This window comes from Zalophus californianus, chromosome 10, assembly GCF_009762305.2.
Source record: "Zalophus californianus isolate mZalCal1 chromosome 10, mZalCal1.pri.v2, whole genome shotgun sequence".
NCBI lineage: Eukaryota > Metazoa > Chordata > Mammalia > Carnivora > Otariidae > Zalophus > Zalophus californianus.
The window spans coordinates 101,950,772-101,972,894 of NC_045604.1; positions in this window are offsets into that span (position 1 = coordinate 101,950,772).

Below are 22,123 nucleotides of genomic sequence, written 5' to 3' on the forward strand. Positions count from 1 at the left end.
TTTGGGCAGCCCTGATCCTTAGAAGCAGGTCCCAGGCTGGTTCCCACCTGAAACCATAGTTGCACCACCTCCCTTTTGCTGATGGAGTCCTGTGCTTGGTTCCTGCTCTGCCTTATCCTAGGATTGGAGCTTCCACTTGAGCTTCTGATCCTCGGTTCTTTGGTTAACTCCAGTCCCTCAGCGAGAATGGGGACATTTCTGACTCTTGACGGTTCCCTCCCCGCCCTCTGACCAGACCCTACCGCAGATAAAAACTATTGGCAGTTTTTTGGATTTCTCTATCTGTGTTCTATTTATATGACCCAAAGCCATGATTATTCACCTCCTGGAAATATCCAATTACACCCCAGACCCATGGCAGCCACTGCTTTTCTGAATCGCAATGAGAAAATGCCAAGCCTGTTGGGCACTGGGCCCCGGCTGGCTGGCTGACCTCCCGCCGCTGACCTGGCTGATACCCTTCCCCCAGCATCTGGTGGAGGGGTGATTCTCAGCCGGTTCTCACACCTCCATCCCCACTCCAGAAAGCTGCCATGCCTCACCAACAAATCCAGAGATGTGACTTTTTGTTTGTTTGTTTGTTTCGAGAGCATGGAATTTTAAGTAACCCAGCCAGCCAAAACACAAGCAGGAGCACACATTGAAATACAGAGGAAACAATTCCATGCCATATGGGTGATGATACTGAAACTCATTCAGAAATATATTTAATGCCTCAGATGCTCTTGAGTGTTTTTTTTAAACACTTACACTTGACTGAAATGACTTTATGCTTTTGTATTTCTGTGTTCCCTGGCTTTTGTCTATAGGTACATGAGTCGTGACTTATAAAGTAACGCAACAATGTTGGGAAACCCATTTACCACACTGGCTACTACTAATTTGGATTATGCTTCATGATTTTCAAAGCTCCTCCTTAGACCTTAGTGTACTTCATTAACATGCATATACCGCTCTGAAGCAGTCAATGGGGGTTTCTGTTTCAATGTTGCAGAAACATTTTGAGTATATTTTTTAAAGATTTTATTTATTTGAGAGGGAAAGCATGGGAGGGGGGAGGGTCAGACGGAGAAGCAGACTCCCCACTGAATGGGGGAACCCCCCCCCGATGCAGGACTTGCTCCCGGGACTCCAGGATTGTGCCCTGAGCCGAAGGCAGACTCCCAACCAACTGAGCCACCCAGGTGCCCCACATTTTGAATATTTTAATTTGGGTTCCAAGACATGGAAAACAAGGGGCATCATTACGCTAAGTTAGAGCAGTAGTACTCGGAAATGTTAGCAAGCAGCAGAATCGTATTGAAACTGGAAAGCTTGTTAAAATAAAGAATACGATCCCCTGCCCCCTGCATCTCTGGCAGGTGCCCGGGTGATATGAATGCATGCTGGTCCAAGCACCACATTTTGAGAACTCCTGCCCTGGAGCATTGGTTCTTGATCCGGGTAGACAAGCAAAATAGCTGGGGAACTCTTAAAATATATCAGTGAAATAGGAAGCATATACAAAAATCACCATCGCCAAGTATGTATGTAATTATGACAAGTTAGAAACAAAGCAAATGCCAACAGCAGGGGATTAGATAACTAAATATGGGAATATTCATATAGTGAACCACCAAACGGAAGTGGAAAATGAAGTAGAGCGGTATCTAGCACCATGGATAAATCTTACAAATCTAAGATCGAGTGAAAAAAGGAGATTGTACAGGAATGACTTTAGTACATCATTTATTTAAGGCTCAGCCATATACAAAATAATGCTACGTATCATTTCACTACATAAAAGTATAAAGTGTAAAAGTATAAAGAAGTATAAAGATGTGTATGGGGAACAGAACCCAGAAGTGATGAGCTTTGGTGACTGAACAAGGGTGGAGGGGTGGGGTAACCCTACCACCTGTTTCTTAAATTAGTCGGTTCCCAGGGATGTGCTAGAGCATTCGTCAAACTTTTTTTCTTTCACAAAATGAAAGATGATGAATGTACATATATATCCCCACATTCCCACCCGGGGATGCTTGTTTTTATAAAGCTTCACCTGTGATTCTCATACACAGATTACTTGTCTACCCCTCCTGAAATACACCCCATAGGTATGACCCCACACGGGGCCACTCTGACCATCCATTTTACCGACCGGATTTGGTAATGGGTACCTTTGGAAGTAGGTTTAGGTTTTTGGAAATACTCTAACAACAAAGTTTTGCCACAACGAAGAAAGTCGAAAGAAGGCATTAGCGGTTCTGAAGATGCTTCGTTAAGAGGAGCATAGCTGGGAAGCACGTGTGGACTATCAACAAGACCGCTGGGAAGGGGCAATATAGACCTATGGAGCCTACTGGACATGAGCCCAGACTGATTGCGTTTGTTTTCAGTCAGTCCTTGAATGTCGATAAAATTACCAAACCATAGGGTGCCTGGGTGGCTCAGTTGGTTATGCGACTGCCTTCGGCTCAGGTCATGATCCTGGAGTCCCGGGATCGAGTCCCACATCAGGCTCCCTGCTCAGCGGGAAGTCTGCTTCTCCCTCTGACCCTCTTCCTTCTCGTGCTCTCTATCTCTCATTCTCTCTCTCTCAAATAAATAAATAAAATCTTTAAAAAAAATAAAAAAAAATTACCAAACCATACACTGGAAGAAAGAATCAAGCCTCACAGCTTCTTTGTTTCTAAGAAGTTATTAAAAACCACTCTACAAAACTCTTTAAATGTAGCCGGCCAAATACACATCACATTTCTAGAATGACTGCCTTCTAATACCAGTTTGGGTCATTTTCAGATTTCTGCTAAGTGTGAAAGCATGGAGGCTTTCTTCTGCAGCAACATTCCCACTTCCTGGGCCCTCCTGAGGAGGGGTGCCGCCATCGGAAGAAGCCATAAATATGTACTATTGGCTTCGTGTGGGGGTGGTGGGCTTTGAGGGTACTGGTATCGGAGACAGAATGGGTGCAGATCCATGGTATGCAACAGATGCAGAAAACAGGGCTGTCTGTAGTAAACTTGGAAGGCAAGCTGAGTGCTTCTAAGGCTGTAGCTCTGGTGGAAAAAAAAAATGAGAAAACAGAATGTTACTGGTGTGTGCTGGATTTCCTTCAGTAGAGAGGGATGGGAGGGTTTGTTCCTTGATTGTTATTATTATCATTGTTATTATTAGTGCTTCTCTGGTTCCTGCTTTATTACCACTGTGTATATTGAGTGTTTGGAGGGTAGATAACTTTACTTTTGCTGCATGAGTTACCATACCATGAGGACCTTTGTCAAAACTCTATGAAAGTGGCTGTTCTTCAACCCCACGCTTTGCACTGGATGCTGTCGAGGGTGAGAGCCGAGGAGGGGGGTGGGTATTTGCATGTGTGGAAGAAAGGGGGTGCGAGGATATTGGTGGCTCGAAGAAACAACAGTGGCACGATGACTCATTGCCACCGACGTCTGCTGTCCCAGGGATGAGTGTTTGACTGGGAAGTGGCTGACTAGTCCCCACAGTCATCATGACATCTGGCCATGGACTATGTGTAAAGCGCCGTCTATAGCCTGAAGAGGTCAAAAAGGGTTTCTGTCTTTCTCCCACCCACTGGTTGGATTGCGGAGGACTCTGAGCCTGAGAGGATGGGGCAGACACGAGATAGAAGGAGCCTGGATCCCCGCATCACCTTGTGGAGGCTGCTGACCGATCAGGAAGGCCTGTACCGGATGGGGGCTTGAATAAGAAATACATTTCCTTTGTGGGAAGCCGCTGATAATGTTGTTTATTTGCTACAGCAGGTAGCGTTGCTGTGAGTAATGGCTACAACAGGAAGGGCAGATAGAACCCAGGTATACCTGGTACCAAATTTTTTTTTTTTTTTTTAGTTTTATTTGTTTATTTATTTGACAGAGAGAGACACAGCGAGAGAGGGAACACAAGCAGAGGGAGAGGGAGAAGCAGGCTTCCTGTTGGGGAGGGAGCCCCATGTGGGGCTCGATCCCAGGACCCTGGGACCATGACCTGAGCCAAAGGCAGATGCTTAACGACTAAGCCACGCAGGTGCCCCTACCCGGTACCAAATTTAAAGACAGGAAGAGAATCATTATTCTATAAGATGTCTGCATTGGAGCCTTACTCTTGCAGCCCTTACTTTTGGTCCCGGCTGATTGTCTTTTCAATGAAAAATCAGCTTTGCTGGGAGACGATATGATGTCACCCTCTCATTTAAGTGCCCTGCCATGCAGATTTTTACTGATCACTCGAGTGAGCCAGAAGAGCTTTACGTCTTGCATCAGGGAGCTCCCTATTTTTTTTTTTTTTCTGGAAGAAACAAGAAAATGCATTCCATTTGCCACTGGTCATGCTGTGATGACAGATAATTAGAAACTTTAATCAATCTTGTTTTGTCAGCATGACTTTCATATCAAAAAGAGACTGCGTTTTAAAATAAACCCACAAATAAATATAAAATTTAGCGCTGTGAAGCATCAGTAATGAAGCATAATGATGTTAAGTAATGATATCTCACAACCCTTCCCCAAACCTCTTGTGTGTATCAAATTCTTGTCCTCCACACGTCTCTGCATTTGCATCTGCACGTACTTTTATTTATTTGCCCTTTGCATCTTATGGATCACTGCCCTAAGTTCCACGGACACGGATGGACAAGGGTCTTTACCGTGTGGCCTCGTCTTTCTCAGGCCCCATAATCTGTCCCAGCGTTTAACATGTTAGAGCAGGGGCGCCTGGGTGGCTCAGTCGTCGGGTGTCTGCCTTCGGTTCAGGTCGTGATCCCGGGGTCCTGGGATCGAGCCCCGCATCAGACTCCCTGCTCCGCGGGAGGCCTGCTTCTCCCTCTCCCACTCCCCCTGCTTGTGTTCCCTCTCTCGCTGTCTCTCTCTCTCTGTCAAATAAATAAATAAAATCTTTAAAAAAATAACATGTTAGAGCAGGCTTTTGAGTCAGATGAGCCTACCTTCAAATTCTGCTTGGACCGTTTTCTGGCATTGTGTTCTCATCTCACTAAGTGGAGTATATTTCATTACCTGTAAATTACAGATACATTTACCAACCTCCTGAAGCCTTTGTCATAAGCAAGGGAGGTAACTCACATGCAGCCCCCGGAGTCCCCCAGAGCATGCTATCCGATGAAGAATGCTGAGGATGTTCTCTTGAAAATGTGAAATCTGGGGCCCCTGGGTGGCTCAGTTGGTTAACCGTCTGCCTTCAGCTCAGGTCATGATCTCAGGGTCCTGGGATCGAGCCCTGCATCGGGCTCCCTGCTCAGCAGAGGCTCTGCATCTCCCTCTCCCTCTGCTGCTCCCCCTGCTTGTGTGCTCTTTCTCTCTCTCTCTCTGTCCAATAAATAATTAAAAACTTAAAAAAAAAATGTGAAATTTTTCCGCTTCACTTTCTAACAGAGAATAGGTTTCCTAGCTCGATGACTAGAATTCATCAGGGGTATGTTCGGCACCTCTCCCCTCGCCCTGCCAGGAGCTTGCAGAGGGGCACCTGGGCACGCAGGCAAGCCGTGGCATCACTGTGTGAATGTGGGAGTGTGGGAGTACTTACTGGATGCTGCAGCAGCCCCAGGCAGCTTGCCTACACACCCCTTCATCACCTGACTTGAAGAGCTGTTATGTATGGATCCCCCCCTTTCCAAACAGGAGAAAGCAGTCCTTCCTTTGAAGACCATGAGCGAGTGAGGTGTGAGAAGGCTTGCCGTCAAGAAAGATGCTCTGCATGTGGATGCCTGCCGATGGGTGTTGGCGGCTGCATGCCCCCTTCCTGTTTTGTTGGTATCTTCATCCTCGGTGGTGCCGTTGCTTAGCACTCTCTCACTGCCGACCCAAACCATGCCCATTTTTCAGACCCAGTTATTATCTTCCCTCTTCCCCAAAGTGTCTCTTGGTCACATTTGCTCCCCAAGTGATGCTTTTTTTTTTTTTTTTAATTGAAGTGAACTTGACCTACGATCTAATACCCATTCCAGGTGTATAACGCGGTGGTTTGACATTTACATACATTAGAAAGTGATCCTCATATAAACCTCAGTATGCTGCTTTTTTACTTTATTCCACTCATAACAGAAGTAGGAAGTTTCTATTCCAGCCAGTGCATAATTCGAGGTTATTCTCTCAAGGTTTTCTTTCTATTTTTCTTCATTTTCCATCAAGATAGTATGTTTGTCCATGCGAGCCTTTACCCATTTAACCACCTGACCAGCTGATACTGACCAAGGACCCGCCATGTGCCAGGTCTGTGCTAATTGCTTTCACCTGTTATTTTATCTTATTCCACACAAAACACCACGAGGGAGTTTTCACCCCCAGCTTCACAGATTGTTCTTTGAGCCTTAGATTTCCCAATACTTTGTCCACAAATCTCCTGCCTAAATCACACAGCAAGTAACTGAAGAGATCTGGATTTTCAGCTCTGGTCTAACTGTCTGTACCAGAATGAATGCTCTTAGGTTTGCCCATGTTTGATACCTGTTTTGTATGCATCAGAGTGTCCAGTTATGCCCTTCACGTGTAATTAAAACTTAATAAATCTCAATCAAGCCTTTGAAAAGGACACTGGGGGGACGCTTTCTAAGAGCGCTTTTTCCCTTTTTAACTTAATTTTCCCCCCACACTTCAAAAAAGCTGAGTAGAATTTAAGATAAGGGATTTAAAATTATGATGTGGGACTTTGTTGATAATTTCATGACAGCTCTTATGATAAACACGATCGGGGGTTCACTGCGCTATAGGTGGTTTGCTTGTATAAACTGGTTTAGGGTTGGGCCCACGCTAGTGAGGAGGACGATGGCAGCAGAGTTGGAGACCCAGGGCCTTGATCCAGGCCATGCTAGTACTTTTAGGAGAATTACACCTTATCCAGAAATCAATATTTATAGGCTCAGTGACCAGAAAGCCTGCTCAGTCGATGGAGTAAACTTCTGGAAGCCCCCAAAATGTTTATAGCTGAAATGTTCTCTAGCTGCACAGACTTGATTGTTAATTAAGCCAAGGGGCCTGTTACGGGGGATGCTTCCACCTGCAGAGTGACCCAAATCATGTCCCTCTTGGGAAGCCATGGGGTCTTCATGGTGGCCTCTTGATCATCAACGCACCAAAGGCCTGTGCAAGTCTCAAGCGATGATTAGGGCTCGGCACCTGAACCCCCCAAAAGTTTCCTGCCACAGCCTCCCCCAATCCCACTCTATGATGTATCTGAATGAAATACATACCTAGAGTGAAGCGCCAGGCAAAAATCATACTCTTTGACACCCAGAGGATTTTGGTCCAAACCACAGTGCTATCTCCAGGTGAACTTGACTAGGTCCCATGGAGCCTTTCTTTTTGGCCTGGGGCAGACTCAAGACATAGAGTAAAGGCGGGCTGGACAGCCTCCTCCACCTATTTTCTTCTAAGTGCACACCACTTAAGTTTTGGCCCTCTGTATTCTATCTCTCTAACAACTGAAGATGGGCCAATTTAAGGAAACACTAGCAAATCACTGGAGGAAAGAATGGAGTGTTTGTCCTCCTGCTGAGAGCAGAGCAGGCCACGCATCCTTCCTAGAGTGAAACCCTCTCAATCCTCCTTCCATACAGAGAGAGGGGGTGAGGGGGAGGGAGAGCAAGAAAGAGACTGATTGATTGATTGACTGAGAGAAAGAAGACCCCCCCAAAGCCCAGAAGACATAGAACCCCAGAAATCTCAGAGTGGGTGATTCCTAACTAGGAACTGAATATAATCCCCTTTCCTTTAAGGCTTATGGAAAGAAGGAAGAAAAAACTGAAAACCAAGGAAAAAAAGAGAAGGAAAACCTATATCCCTAGCCTAATGAGCCAGCGAATGTCCCTCTTCTTGACCAATGCACTTGAGAACTCCTTGTGCTTCGAGGACAGGGTGTGTATGAGCAGAGAGAGAGAGGTGATGGGCTCCCCCTAGGAGCAGTCACGGGTGCTACTTCTCGCCAGGTAAATGTGGCAGCATCAAAATGCAGCTTGGAGTCGGAGCTGCATTCATGAGAAGTCCCGCAGGGCTGTGGGTGCTTCTCTTACTTAAAAGAAAAAATTTTCTCATCCATTCGACAGTGTGTGGGGCTCTATCCTAGATGCTGGGAAGAATCTTGGGGTGGTGGGAGCACATAAAATATACTCCGGGATAACAGAGCTGCGATGCAAAGAAGGAAGAAAGAAACATCAAAAAGTGACAAGAGAAACATCCAATGTTGTGGGTCTAGCAAGACTAACAAAGAGGAAAATCGAGAAGACACAAATGACCAATATCAGGGAAGAAAGGGGGGGATATGAATTAAAAGGATAACAAAGGCAGAGCATCAACAACTCTATACCCATAAATACTACAACTTGGATGAAATGGACCAATTCTTCAAAAAAATCACAAACTACCAAAACTCACCCAAGATATAAGCGATAAATTGAATTTCAATTATTCAAGCAACTGAATTCATAGTTTAAAAAAAAAAAAACCCCGAAAAAGAAATCTCTAGCACCAGGTAGTTTCACCGGCTAATACTACCAAAACTGGAAAGAAATACTATCCATTCTGTATAATCTCTTCTAGAAACAAGAGGAGAAGGAGCACTTGCCAAATCATTTTATGAAGCCAGGATTACCTTGATAGCAAACCAGACAAAGCTGGTATTAAAAAATAAAACTGCAAACCAATATCCTTCACGAGTATAGATGTAAAAAAATCTTCTAAAATGTTAACAAATCAAACTTAGTGATTTATGAAAGGAATAGTACACCGTCACCAAGTGGAGTTTCTCTAGGAGTGCAGAGCTGGTTCACCATTCAAAATCCATCATTGCAATAAAAAAGAAAGACCACATGATCAATATCAATGCAGAAAAACCACTTGACAAAACATCTATTTATTATAAAATTTCTCGGTGAACTAAGAGCAGAAGGGAGATTCCTCAAACTGATAAAGGGCATCTATGAAAAAGTATAGAACATTGTACCTAGTGGCAAAAGATCAAATGTTTTCCCTGCAAGATCAAGAAGGCAAGGATCCACTTTCCCCAATCTTCCACCATACTAGAAGTTCCAGCCAGTGCAATAAGGTAAGAAAAAGAAATTAAAGGTATATAGATCGGAAACAAATAAATAAAACTGCCTCTATTCACAGATGACATGATTTTCTACACAGACAATCCTAAGGCATCTATGAGAAAGCTCCTGAAACTCATAAATGGGTTTAGCACAGTCACAGGATGCAAGATCTACTGAAATTCCAATAAAGACCTAAGCAAGATTTTTTTTTTTTTTGTAGATATAGACAAGCTTATTCTAAATTATATGGAAAGGCTAAGGATTCCAAATAACTGAAACAATTTTGAAAAAGAGGAATTAAGTGGAAAGAATCAAAACACTCAATTAAAAACTTGCCTGACTTGGGGCTCGATCCCATGACCCCAAGATCATGACCTGAGCCCCAATCAAGAGTCGGATGCCTAACAAACTGAGCCACCCAGAGTCCCCAGAGTGGCTAATTTTCAAAAATAAGTGGTAATACCAATCCCTCCAGATGGGAAACAACTGGAATTCTCACGCATTATTGCTAAGAATGGGAAATGGCCCAGCCCTTCTGGAAAACACTTCGGCAATTCCCATGCGACCCAGCAATTGCACTCCCAGATTGCCCTAGAGAAATGAAAGCTTATGTTCATACAAAAACCTGTACATGAATATTTATAGTAGCTCTGCTCATAATTGTCCTAAACTGGAACCGATACAAATATGTTTCCATGAGTAAATGGATAAACTGCGCTATGTCCACAATAAACCCTACTATGCAATAACAAGGAATGGACTATTAACACACAACTTGAATTGATCTCAAATGCATTATGCTGAATGAAAGAAGTCAGTCTCAGAAATTTACATATTATTTGATTCCAATTGTATGATCTTGATGGCTAGTTTTATGTGCCAACTCGTCTTGGCCACAGGGTGCCCAGATATTTGGTCTAACATTCTGGGCATTTCTGTGAGGATGTTTTTGGGTGAGTTTAACATTTAAATTGGTAGACTAGGTAAAGCAATTTGTCCTCCCTCATGCAGGTGGGCCTCATCCAATCAGTTGAAGGCCAGAGTAGAACAAAAAGGATGATCCTTCCTGAGTAAAGGAGAGTTTACTCCTGCCTGTCTGCTTTCCAACTAGGACATAAGCTTTTTTTTTTTTTTTTTTTTGCGTTTGGACCCAAACTAAAACATCAGCTATTCCGGAGCCTGCTGGCCTTTGGACTGGAACTACACCATCCGCTGTCCTGGGTCTCCAGCTAGCTGACTCATTCTACAAATTTGGGGACTTGCCAGCCTCCATAATCCTGCCCCTGCTCAGTGCTCTCTCTCTTGCTCACTCTCTCTCTCAGACAAATAAATAAAAATCTTAAAAAGAATTCATAGAGCTGTACACCCTCCCCCCCCCCACAAGAAAGCCAATTTTACTGAGTATTACTTTAAAAATAAAAATGCATCGGGAACTCAGAGTAGGGAGAGAACAGGAGCTGGGCTGAAAGCCAGGAGGAATAGAGCGTCAGGCAATAACAGGAGAAGAGGCAGGTGGATGGTGCTTGGAGGGGATGGGATATGACAGCAGAAGGAACCAGAAAGAGGGGAGAGGCAGTATTCTGGGGGCTGTGGTTGTAGAGATGCAGGTGGGGAAGGGGGAGGGAAGCCAGTGAGGCCGGTCAGTGCCCAATGACAATGGGCTCTGAATGTCTGAGTGAGACATCCCTACCCCAGGTCTTTTTGGGGTACTTGCTGTTGCTAAATAATTTTGAGCAGTGATTTCATAACAGAAATCCAGGCGGATGGAATTCCAGGGGATTTTAAGCTTCCCGAAAGCCTCCTGGGGAGGGGAAAGAGATACCAAAAAAGGGTTTCTTTGATTTTCATTTGTAAAATTCTTAAGTTTACAAACGAGACCCTCTATAAAATATCGTACCCACTAGGGAAATAACTCTGGGGTTGGTCTAAATCCACGGGTCTCAAAGTATTTATGTAAACATCTGTCTCAGTCAGGGTCCCGGCAGGAAACGGGTGGCACACTCCAAAGGAGAAGCTGAAGAGATCTCAGTGACAGGGCTATTTACACAGATGTGGGCTGGGTTAAAGGAACCGGTGGGAGGTAGTCAAGTGCCCTGGGATGGTTCTGGGGTGGCCGGCCCGAGGCTGTCATCACCCTGGCCTGAAGGCTCGGGAGAAGGGTTCTAGAACCACGCAAGAGCTGGTGCAGGAGGGGGAACCGCCCCTTGGGAGTGTGGCCACGGGTGGAGGAACCACCACCAGCCAGCGGGGATGGAGCTGGGGGTACACATTCTGACCTCTCGCTCCTCTTGCCTGGCAGCTTCCTTTGGGTGTTTCCTGTTGGTTTAACTCAAGGGAGCCAGAGGGCCATGGATGGAGTCCAGAGGGGCCAGGTTCAGCAATCTGGGGGTAGGGGTGGGGAGAAAGGCAGAGCGTGTATCTAGGGGTAGGGATGGAGAATAGCCATTACACTGTCACCACCCATGACCGGGACCTTGGGTTTACGAGGGCTGCAGGGAGCAAGAAGGAAGCTGGGGTGTGCAGTGGGCCAACCAAGTTAGACACGGGCTGGGGCTGGTCTCGATCAACGACTCCGATGGGCTGTTCTGCCCTGATCAGAAATTTCCTCCTCCAGGGGCCCCTGGGGGAATCAGTCGGTTCAGCATCTGACTCTTGATCTTGGCTCAGGTCATGATCTCAGGGTTGTGAGATGGAGCTGCGCCGCCCCCACCCCCACCCCCCCCCCATCAGACTCTGCCCTGGCTTGGAGCCTGCTTAAGATTCTCTTTCTCCCTCTCCCTCTGCCCTTCCCTCCTGCCCCCCGCCCCCCCCAAAAGAAAGAAATTTCCTCCTCTGTGACCTTCCTCAGCAGAGCCAGGTGCTTTCAACACAATTTCCTGTGTCAATGAAAGCGCTCATTGTTTCACTAATTGCTTGTTTATAATCTGCTGTCTAGTTACACATGCCAGGACAGACAGAAGCCCTTCACCCGCACCGAGGGGACGAAGGTGGGTGAGGTTCAGGACTCCCAGTGTCCAGATTCTGCGGGGAGATTTCCAGGGATAAGGGCTTACATTTTGGAGATAGCACTTGAGGCGTTGCCTGGGCACCCAGGCTTGCTGGCTCTTCTTGTTGCCTTTGTCCCCCTTCATTCCCATCAATCAGGGATAAGGAGAGCAGCCTGCACTAATGGGATGGAGTTGTAACCACAAAGAAGTAGAGTCATGAGAAATTATGAAGCGAGAGCCCTGGGGACCAGGACGCCTCTTGCTGCATCTTTCCTAATTAGCAACGGAGGTACTCGGGGGACCCTGGGAGACCAGCTAACGACCAGTAGCTCCACAAAAGAACGTTGCTCATCACTGTCACTGTCCCTGATGTTGCTTCTTTAGTCCTCATGGGATGCTTGTTTCCCTGGCAGGTTTTGATTTGGGCATGGGCTTGATTGGGCAACACCGAGAATGCCCCAAAGCTATGCCCCCCAACTGTGCTGTGACCAAGAAAACTCGTAGACATCCACAATTGGAAAAACCTCAGAAAGCCTCAAGTCCAATTGAATTCGGGCTCCTGACAGGGACCAGAGGCCGACAGGAACTGCTTTAGTCGTCTTTATTGAGAGCCAGGCTTTGCCGAGGACTTAGCAGGTGGGAATGGATGTAGGATGCACAAGGCAGCAGGGGGGCAGGGCAGATGCTGTCCCCACGAGGCACACTTGCAAGAGCTGATGCAGTGGGAGGGACCACCCTTTAGGAGTGTGGCCCCTGGGTGGAGGAGGCAGTGCTGCCCAACGCTAAGGGCTAAGATGAGTACTCCAACTTCAGGGACAGATCCACTCTGGCCTACGAAGACACCTGTCCCCAAAAGGACCATGTCCCTGAACTTGAAGGCATAGACCCTGGGACAAGTGTGAAACATCACTAGAGGTGCAAGACTGACTTCTTTGCAAAGCCCTGCATGGACCGCCAGGGTTTTCTGAGTTGGGACAGTAGTGGAAACACCTGCTGGCTGGCAGTGTGGCTGAGTCCAAGACATCCCGGCAGGGTTGGACGTTATGAATTCCCTCTCAGGTCCTTCCGCACCTGGGTGGGATGCTAGCATTATGGCATCTACCCCGAATCTCTCTCTGGGTATCTTAACACCAGGGTGATGTCTTCATACTTCTCTCGGATTGTCCTGTTCTATCAAGGACAGGTAGCGTAGCCCTCCACCACGAAGTTTCCACCCACCCACCCAACCCACTGATTCATTCACGTGTCTGTTCGTTCCATTCCGAACATTTACTGAGTGCCAACTACATGCCAGGCACTTTGGATGCACAGGTGAAAAAGATGACTTGGCCTTTTCAAACTAGCTTAACAGCAAAAGAGAAGTTTCTTAGAAAGACTCAGGGAGTGTCACCATAGCAAGGGGGAAGATGGCAGAAGGCATTGGAACTCCCTTGCATCTCTGCTTCTTTCCATACGTTGGCTTTGTTCTTCCCTGTTTCTCACAAACGGTGGGAGGTGATATTGCAGATCCAGCCACCCAAAGAGAGTCTGACTTTCTCTTGGTTCAAAAGCCAAATTCCTGGGAAGGAAACTAACTGACTCAAAGACTACGTACCCACATCTGGTTCCCTCAGCTATGGTGAGGGGAGCCAGGTCACATTGAATAAGGTGTCTGGGGCCCGAGGAAGTCATCTGCGGGTTGGGATGATAAAGCAGCCCCTGAAAAAGGGGGGCTGAGCCGATAGCCCATTGGGGTCCCCTCCTAGTTGCTGCCTTTGAAGAGCTCCCCTGAGAAGTGAGAAGGAAGCCCATAAATGCTGTGCTGCGAGGGGCTCTGGAAAGGAAGCTCCTCCAGATTTTAGAGCTCAGGACCCAGGTCAGCTTGACAGGCATGCAGAGGGCTCCATAGAGCGTACACCACTGGAGCTGAGTCTTCAACACAGAAAGGTGTGTGTGTGTGTGTGTGTGTGTGTGCAGGCAAGTGTGTGTGTGTTTGTGTATGTGTGTGGGCCATGGAAGGTTGGGATAGGGTGGCTCTTCAGGCAGAGGGAAAACGTGCTGAAAATAAAGCAGCCTAGGGAAGATGACCCTTTTGGGAACTGTAGTATTTTGGAGCTGCTGAAGCATAAAATGCAAGGCAGCGAAGGTTGGGAGAGGCTTGAAAAGTCAGCAAAGACTCGTGCATGAAGGGTCTCATATGCTTATATGTCACACTTGGCAGGTCAGCTTTTCTCCTGTGAGTGATGAATAGCCAGCAAAGAATTTGGAGTAAAGGAGAAACATGATCTAATTTTCTTGTTGGGAAGCTCGCTCTATTTGGGGGACATATAGGGAATTGAAAATAGAGCTGGAAAGTCAAGAAAGGTGCATTGGTCCAGGTCCTCCAGGAAGCAGAAGTGGAGACAGGATTACACGTGCAAGGATTTTATAGTAGAAACACCTGTGAGTTTCTGGAGAGGCAGCTGGAGAAGCCTGGGGGAGCCATCAGACCATGAGCAAAAGAGGGAGGGAAGGAAGGGGGGATGATAGCGTCCTAGAGTGCTGTATAGTCTTAGGAAGTTTTGGAAAACTACAAAGAAGTCCCCGAGCCACAGTTGGCCATCAGAGGAGTATGTATCTCCCAGGAATAGGCATGAATATTTACCCTCTCCTTAGACAAAGAGTTTCCTGGTGGGACTGCTACACTTGGTCATTGGTGGGGAGCACAGATTAGGCCATGGATTTTGGAGTATTCAAGTAGTCAAGGTCCTTGGTCAATTACAGTCCTTGCAAGGCACATTTTCATGGCTGTCACACAAGTATAAAACAATAATCCAGGGAGATTATTTAATTAGACATAAACTAGGTTACCAGCAGTGCTGCAAAAGGATATGAGAGGCATTGGAAAGTTGGAATTGGTCATTGATTGGTCATTGATTGATCATTATTACAGGACTCTTATGTACCATTGTGCATGTTGTGCACTGCACAACTTGATAGGTGTGGCCCAGCCTGCCCAAAGATGTGCAGCCGCCTTAAATCACCATTATATCTTATTTCTATATCCTGAATGTCTGGCCTGATACCTGATGCATTGTAACCATTTACCCAATGCCTGTTGTATATGAAAAAATAAAACTGCCACCAGGGAACTCATTGTCTAAGGACGGTTGTTGGGTAAATACACAAAACAGAAAGTGGCCAGTGCTTATAGCGACAGCAAGAGCGGGCTCTGAAACTTATGCAGTGAGCTAATGACTTGATGGTTGACTAGAATCATATACCCTGTCTCCTGAGCCAGTCGGACAACTCCCAGGTCTTGGATCAATCCACGTTTGGAACAAGTAAGCCAGAACTTGAATTTTTCAAGCAACTTTTATGTGGCAGGCATATGCATTAAAGATTCAACAAGAATTCAGCAGCCCCAAGGATGTTCTAGGCACTGATCTCAGGCGCTAGGGATTTAGCCGTGATCGAAATAGACCAAGAAATAGACAAATAGACAAAGCCTTGCCCTTGTGGCGGGGGCAGGGGGGAATACAACAACAGAAGAATGCAGTGTTAGGTAAGTGACATGGAGGAAAACAAGGTGAAAGAGATAAGGAATGCATGTGCCTGTGGGTATCTGCTGGTGGGGCTTGGGGAGGGGAGAAGTGTGCTGGTTTAAGTAGGGTTGTTATAGAAGCTAGAGAAGGAGTTACTGCTAAGGGGATATTTGTGTCCAGATCTAAAGGCGGTGAAGGGATAGATGATGCTGAAACTGGGGGTAAAGAGGAGTAATTCTCGAGGGAGGGGGTCAGAAATGCAGAGTGTGGGGTGCGTTGTTTTAGGGATGTGCACAGAGCAGGTGTAGGAGAAGGAGAGAGAGAAGAAAGTGGGGGGAGGAGGAGAGAGAGAGAGACAGAAGATCAGGGGTAAGGAGGTGGGGGTGGACTGGTGAGCTTGGATGTCTCAAGTTGGAACTTCGGATTTTGCTTTGACTAATAAAGGGACGCTTTGGAGGATTTTGAGCACAGAGGACTCGAGCTGTCCCACTTTCGGAGGATCATTCTGGCTGCTGGGTTGAAACAAGACGACAGGGAGGCAGGGCCAGAGGCAGACAAATCTCTGGTGGAATTAGAAGTTTCTATTCAGAATGAAGACCCCCGAGCCCCGCCAGATTCTGAAGAGCCTCTGGAAACACCAAACACGTGATTAAATGAGGTGAAGGACGGTTGGAGTGGCGAGTGCATTTGAAAAGGGGGCGAATGATTTGGAGCTTGGTCATGAACTTATCACCCGTGTCCACCCGAAGCTGTTTTCAGGACCGGAGATTTCGAACCCCCAACTCACGCTCGAGGCAGGAGCAAGGCGCCTGCTCCTTATTTCAAACCCAGCTCCCTCATCTATTATCACAAACCATGTTTAACCATACGGTCAGAATCTTTGTTTAGTTTTGGTTTTCAAACATTCTGTCCTTGCAAAGAAACAAATGGTTGCAGGAGAGCTGGTCTCAAAGGCGCCCGATGAAGAAGTTGCAGGGCTGCGAAATGTAGCTGTTGACAGAGAACTTTTCCATTTACTTATCACCTTCCCAGCTGCTGCCACTGGAAACCCTCTCTGCTCCCTTATTTGAGAGTGGTGTTACATCCTTATCTGCAGAAAAATTAACCAAAGGGTTTTTCTTATTTGTAGTGGCACAAAACTGTCCTTGGAATGTCACCTCTCTTGTTTACCAGAAAGAGAAAGTGGAAACAGGCAAGTCCAAAGGAGCCGGGATGAAGATTCTTCCTAAATTGGCAAAGAAGTTCGAAAGTGAGCTGTTAATGAACCCTGACGGTTTAACAAGGGGCACTGGCCCACGTCTCCGACGAGCGTCTGGGGACACGTCACTGGGAGGAAGCTTCTGATAACATGATGCTCTAGATCTTTGGATCTTTGGATCTGCCTCAAAAGGTCTGACACCGCCCCCCCCCCACCCTCCACCCCAGAGAGGGCCTGAGAGTGAATTAAAAAGGAGCATTGGACTAAGTGAGTAGGGCCCTGGGGTTGACATCACCTCGGAGTAAGTGGTCGCGATAGTGAGTGTTGGAGGTGCAGTTGGCTCTTGGTCGTCCCAAGGGGAAGGGATTCAAGAGAGGCTGCAATCGGGTGTCTACAATCCCAGCGTCTGGAGCACCCAGGAAGAGCGTTTCTGGGAGGACACAGAGCTCCTACCTTCCTAGTGCTGTTTCTTGCTGGCATGTGGTGCATGGCACAACTCCAGCAGCAGCTCAGCTGACGACCTTCGTGGATGTCGTGGGCCACCTGAAGGCCAGGCCTTTTGCTTCCAGTGACCCCATGGAAGTCAGTTCATCACCGTCCTACCTGAGGAGGCAGACGGCGAGGCATCCAGTTGCCTCCCTGTTGAGACAGTGCCAACACTTCATAGAAGGTGCGCTCTGTGTTTATTGCTTTCGGTGAGTTACTTCTCCACCTTACCAGGAACCCTCCAACACAGACCTCATGGTGGTAGATTTTGTCCTTTAGACTTTGTGCGTTCCTTCCACACAATTGTCACTATACTGGGGAGCTGGACTCGTTAACTCTAAACAGATACTATTCTTGAGTGTCTCCTTGCTATGAGCAGGATCTCAGCATGCAAAAAAGAAATTTAACAATGAAGCTTTTGCAAAAGATGCTCTAAAAATCGCTCCCCTAAAAATTGGACCGAATGGAAGAATAAGCCATCACGACCTGTATGGGATTGGTCAGCCTGACCTGCAAAATCTGTCTACGTTGGCCTGGAAATGATAGCTTTCTACAGCCGTGTTTAGTTCCTATGCTTTTTACCACTTCCCTTTATGGTAGTAAAACCGCAGAGCCCGTCCCAGGGATGAGTCTCACCTTGCAGGTACTCACGGGCAATTTTCGGTTGACATCGCTGGGAATTGCCCGTCATCTGGCTGAAAGCTCACTTTCCCCTTTTGCTGATTAGCTGCTCTTCGCAGTAATGATCCCATTATCCTGAGTGAGTGTAATTGCAGAACAGTAAGTAATTGTCCAAGTTGGTGATACATAAAGGTTTGGGTCTCTCTGGGGAGTGTCCCCCAGACTGGGGGCATTGTGTATGGGATTATAGGGCTATGGCCCCTCTGTTCTGTGAAGGTCAAAACCCCTTATTACAAGTCTTTTTGCCGGTCCCTAATCCGGACTTGTGTGTGTGTTGCGGGGGGCAGGTGATGAGGGTCTGGAGCCTGGGACCAGAGTGCTCACCATAGCAATCCATTTGCAGAAGGAGGAGAAGAGTGAAGATGTTTAAGGTCCATGAGAGGAGCCGGGGACCAGGGTTATGTGGATTCAAGTCTCCAGCGACCCTAGCTCCCCAGGAATAACAGTGACTGAGGTCCAGAACTCTCTCTCATTAGCTGTTTTTTTTATAATTTAGCTTTTTACATTTATGATCTATATTTATTAGGTCATTTTATTATATAATTGGATCATAGATCTTTTACAATCTATTTATATTATTATGATTATATTTATGATCCCATTCCAGCTAAATGCCCTCCTATCTGTGGTGGACTTTGTGAAAAGACCTGTGTCCCAACTCTTAGGGTTGTCTTTTGCATCCTTGGTCGGTGGGGAGGGAGCACCAAATACATACGGAATGTTTGCTCTGCATCTACTAGTCTCTAGGTCTTCTTTCAATGAGGAGTCATGCAGACTCTGCTTCTCCTAGTCACTGTCCACTGTGGAAGGGAATATGTGTTGATTGTGCAAAACTGTCCTGAGAAACCCCAGCTCTGGACAAGGGAGTGGACGAGACATGTGGTTGTAGAGAGGAGGCTTTAGCTTCGGACTAAGGGAGGAGGAAAGTGTCCAACAGCCAAGAAGAAAGAAATGAAGTTGGGTGGGTAGGATGGGGTGGGAGAGCTGAGAGAGTGGGTGGGTGGGCAAATCCAGAGTTTCTGTTTGTGTTTGTGAGTGTGTCTTTGCCCCCACGGGTGTCTGGGGGAGGGTAGGCGGGGTGGGGGCTGAGGGCAGAACGCTAGGGCTGGGCGAGAAATGGTAACGAGCAATGTGTGAGACTCTGGGGTGATGTTAGCACCCTCTGGGGAGCCCGTGGCCTGTTTTCTGCTTTTTCTTGCTGTAACACTGAGCCAGCTTGGCTTTGCACCCATCTGTATCCATGTGGGAGCCACAGGAAGGTCATTAACACTCACACGTCTGATGCTGAAATATTTGGAATCCCAGAGCCTGCTGGGGTGGGCAGATTTCAGGGGTTGCTTCTCAGGAACCCAGCTGCTCACTCTCCTCCTGGAAAACAGAACAAGATAAGGGCTTAGAGAAGAGAAAGAAGGATTTACTTGGATTTGAGGAGGGATTTCCTGGCTGTGAAAACACAAAGGGAAATATGATCTTCGGGGTGGGATGCCTGTGAGAGGTCTGAAATCTTCCTTCCTTCCTATAATTCTGAATGAGGCAGCGAGAGTTTCCCCTGCCCTCGCTGTGCTGTTCTGGAGACAGGGACACAGTCCAGATATTTGCTCTGTGGCCATCCCAACCTCCAGTTAGATGAAGAACATTGATACCAAGGAAAATCAAGGATCATTTCCCTACCTTCACTGTAGATGTGTTGTTGTGTAAAACCAGTCATTGGAATATTTTGATTCAGTGTTGGAAATAGTGATGGTTAGCTCGGGAATACTCCTGTTGGAACGTGCTTTTGTTAGAACATTGTTCAAAGGGAGGGAGGGAGAGAGAGGGGGAGGGAGGGAGGAAGGGAGAAGTTCTAGCTGGATGCAAGAGAGTGGCATGCTGCCTTCTTTTTTTTTTTTAACAGGGATAACGAAACAGCATTTGCCAAATAGACCAAATTATTGGGACAATATCATCCCCAGACAATTCAGTTGGTAGATAGCAGGTTGTATAGAAGGTGAAAAGCCAGGAGACCTTAGTTCAAATTCCATCTCAACTTTTTGGAGCCTCCGTGTTATCACTTGAGATACAGGAATAATCATTTTTATTTTTTTCTGCTTTGAGGACTTTTACAAAGATCAAATATTATATGTGGAGATGTTTTGAAATCTATAAAGCACGGGGTAAAATAAGGTGTACTCTTGCTTTTATTCAAACAATGAATACACTCCTTCTCTTAGGCAGTATTTGTGAAAAACATGAAAATCAGTGAGGTAGTGGATAAATACTTACTGAATATGAATTTAGCCCAGGATCCTATTTCAGCACCAAATTTAAAGACATGCAGCCATCTTAACAGCATTTGTGGCATTGAAAGACTGTCCAGTGTGGTGGATGTAAGAATAGAGGTTTTGGAGGCAGACTTCCTTGGCTCACTGCCTCTCTGATACGTCCTGGCTCTGTGATTCTGGACACGTAACTCTCCTGGGCTCTAGTTTCCTCATCTATAAAATAAAGATAATAATATTAGAACTAGGGCACCCGGGTGGCTCAGTCATTAAGCGTCTGCCTTCGGCTCAGGGCATGATCCCAGGGTCCTGGGATCGAGTCCCCCGTCGGGCTCCTTGCTCAGCGGGAAGCCTGCTTCTCCCTCTCCGTCTGCGTGCTTCTCCCCCCTGCTTGTGCTCCCGCACTCTCTCTCTCAAAAAAAAAAACATATAAAATCTTAAAAAAAAATAATACTAGATGTAACTCACCAGGTGGTTGTGAGAATTCAGTGTGTTTAAATACATGAGGTTCTGGGAACAGCCCTGGACACGTAGTCAGCCCTCAGAGCATGCTAATGATCGTTACCAGAAGTGATAACATGTAAATAAGATATGATAAGCTCTTGGGGCACCACAGTGGCTCAGTCCATTGAGCATCCAACTCTTAATTTTGGCTCAGGTCATGATCTCAGGGTCATGAGATCGAGCCCTGTGTCGGGCTCTGCACTGGGCGTCGAGCCTGCTTAAGATTCTCTCTCTCTCTCCCTCTGCCCCCCATCCCTCAGCTCATGCTCTCTCTTTCTCTCTAAAGAAAAAAAAGAAATGATAAGCTCTCGAGGCTCCCTGCCTCGAAATACTGACCGTATTAATGATCCTCTAGATTACCATGTGCCATGTTCTTACCTTGACACCATTTCAAACATGTTATGATTATGAAAATGGACTCAGTGTATCAATCCAGAGATGTGATATACTTGTTGCTAGTTTCTTAACTGGGTGATGGGCATTAAGGAAGGCAAATGATGGAATGAGCACTGGGTGTTATACGCAACTGATTAATTATTCAACACTACATCTGAAACTTAAGTATGTACTCTACGTTGGCTAATTGAATTTAAATTAAAAATAAAATAAATTGAAATATAACTCACATACCATAAAATTCACCATTTCATAGTATATAATCAGGTTTTTCTTTTGGGGGGGGCATTTAGTCACAAAGTTGTGCAAACCATCACCACTATCTAATTCTAGAACATTTTCATCACCCAAAAGAAAACTTGAACCCATTAGCAGTCTCTCTCTATGTGCACTCCCCCAGCCCCGGCAACCACTACTCTATTTTCTGCCTCTATGGCTTTTCCCCTTCTGGACATCTCATATCACATATGCCTGTTGTGCCTGGCTTTTTTTTTCTTAGCGTGGTGTTTTCAAGGGTCTTCCATGCTGTAGTACGGATCAGTATGTTTCCTTCCTTTTTTAGAGCCAAATAATAGTCCAATGTATAAAGATACCACAATTTGTTTCCCATTCCTCATTTGATGGACGTTTGCACTGTTTCCACCTTTTGGCTATTGTGACTCATGCTGCTGTGAACACGCATGTATAAATTCCTATGCGGACGTAAGTTCTGGGGCATACACCCGGGAGTGGAATGGCTGAGACATAAGGATATCTGTATGTTTAACTTTTTAAGGAAGACACTTTGCTTGTTCATCTGAAGTTAGCGTTTCATTATTATTTTTTTTCAGATCATGTACACATTTTTCAGATATTAAAAAAAGAGAGAGAGAGAGAGAGAGATCGAGAACTCTCACTCATCCCAGCTGTTCAAATCATCATCAGGACATTCTGCCAAGACTGACCTTGGAGCCTGATGTCCTGAGGACACCTCCCTCATGAAGCACGAGAACCAGGCAGGAGATGGACTTCAAACACCAAATGGCAAAGGTCCAGAGCTGGAGTCATGATCTTTCTTTTAAATCTTGGTTGGA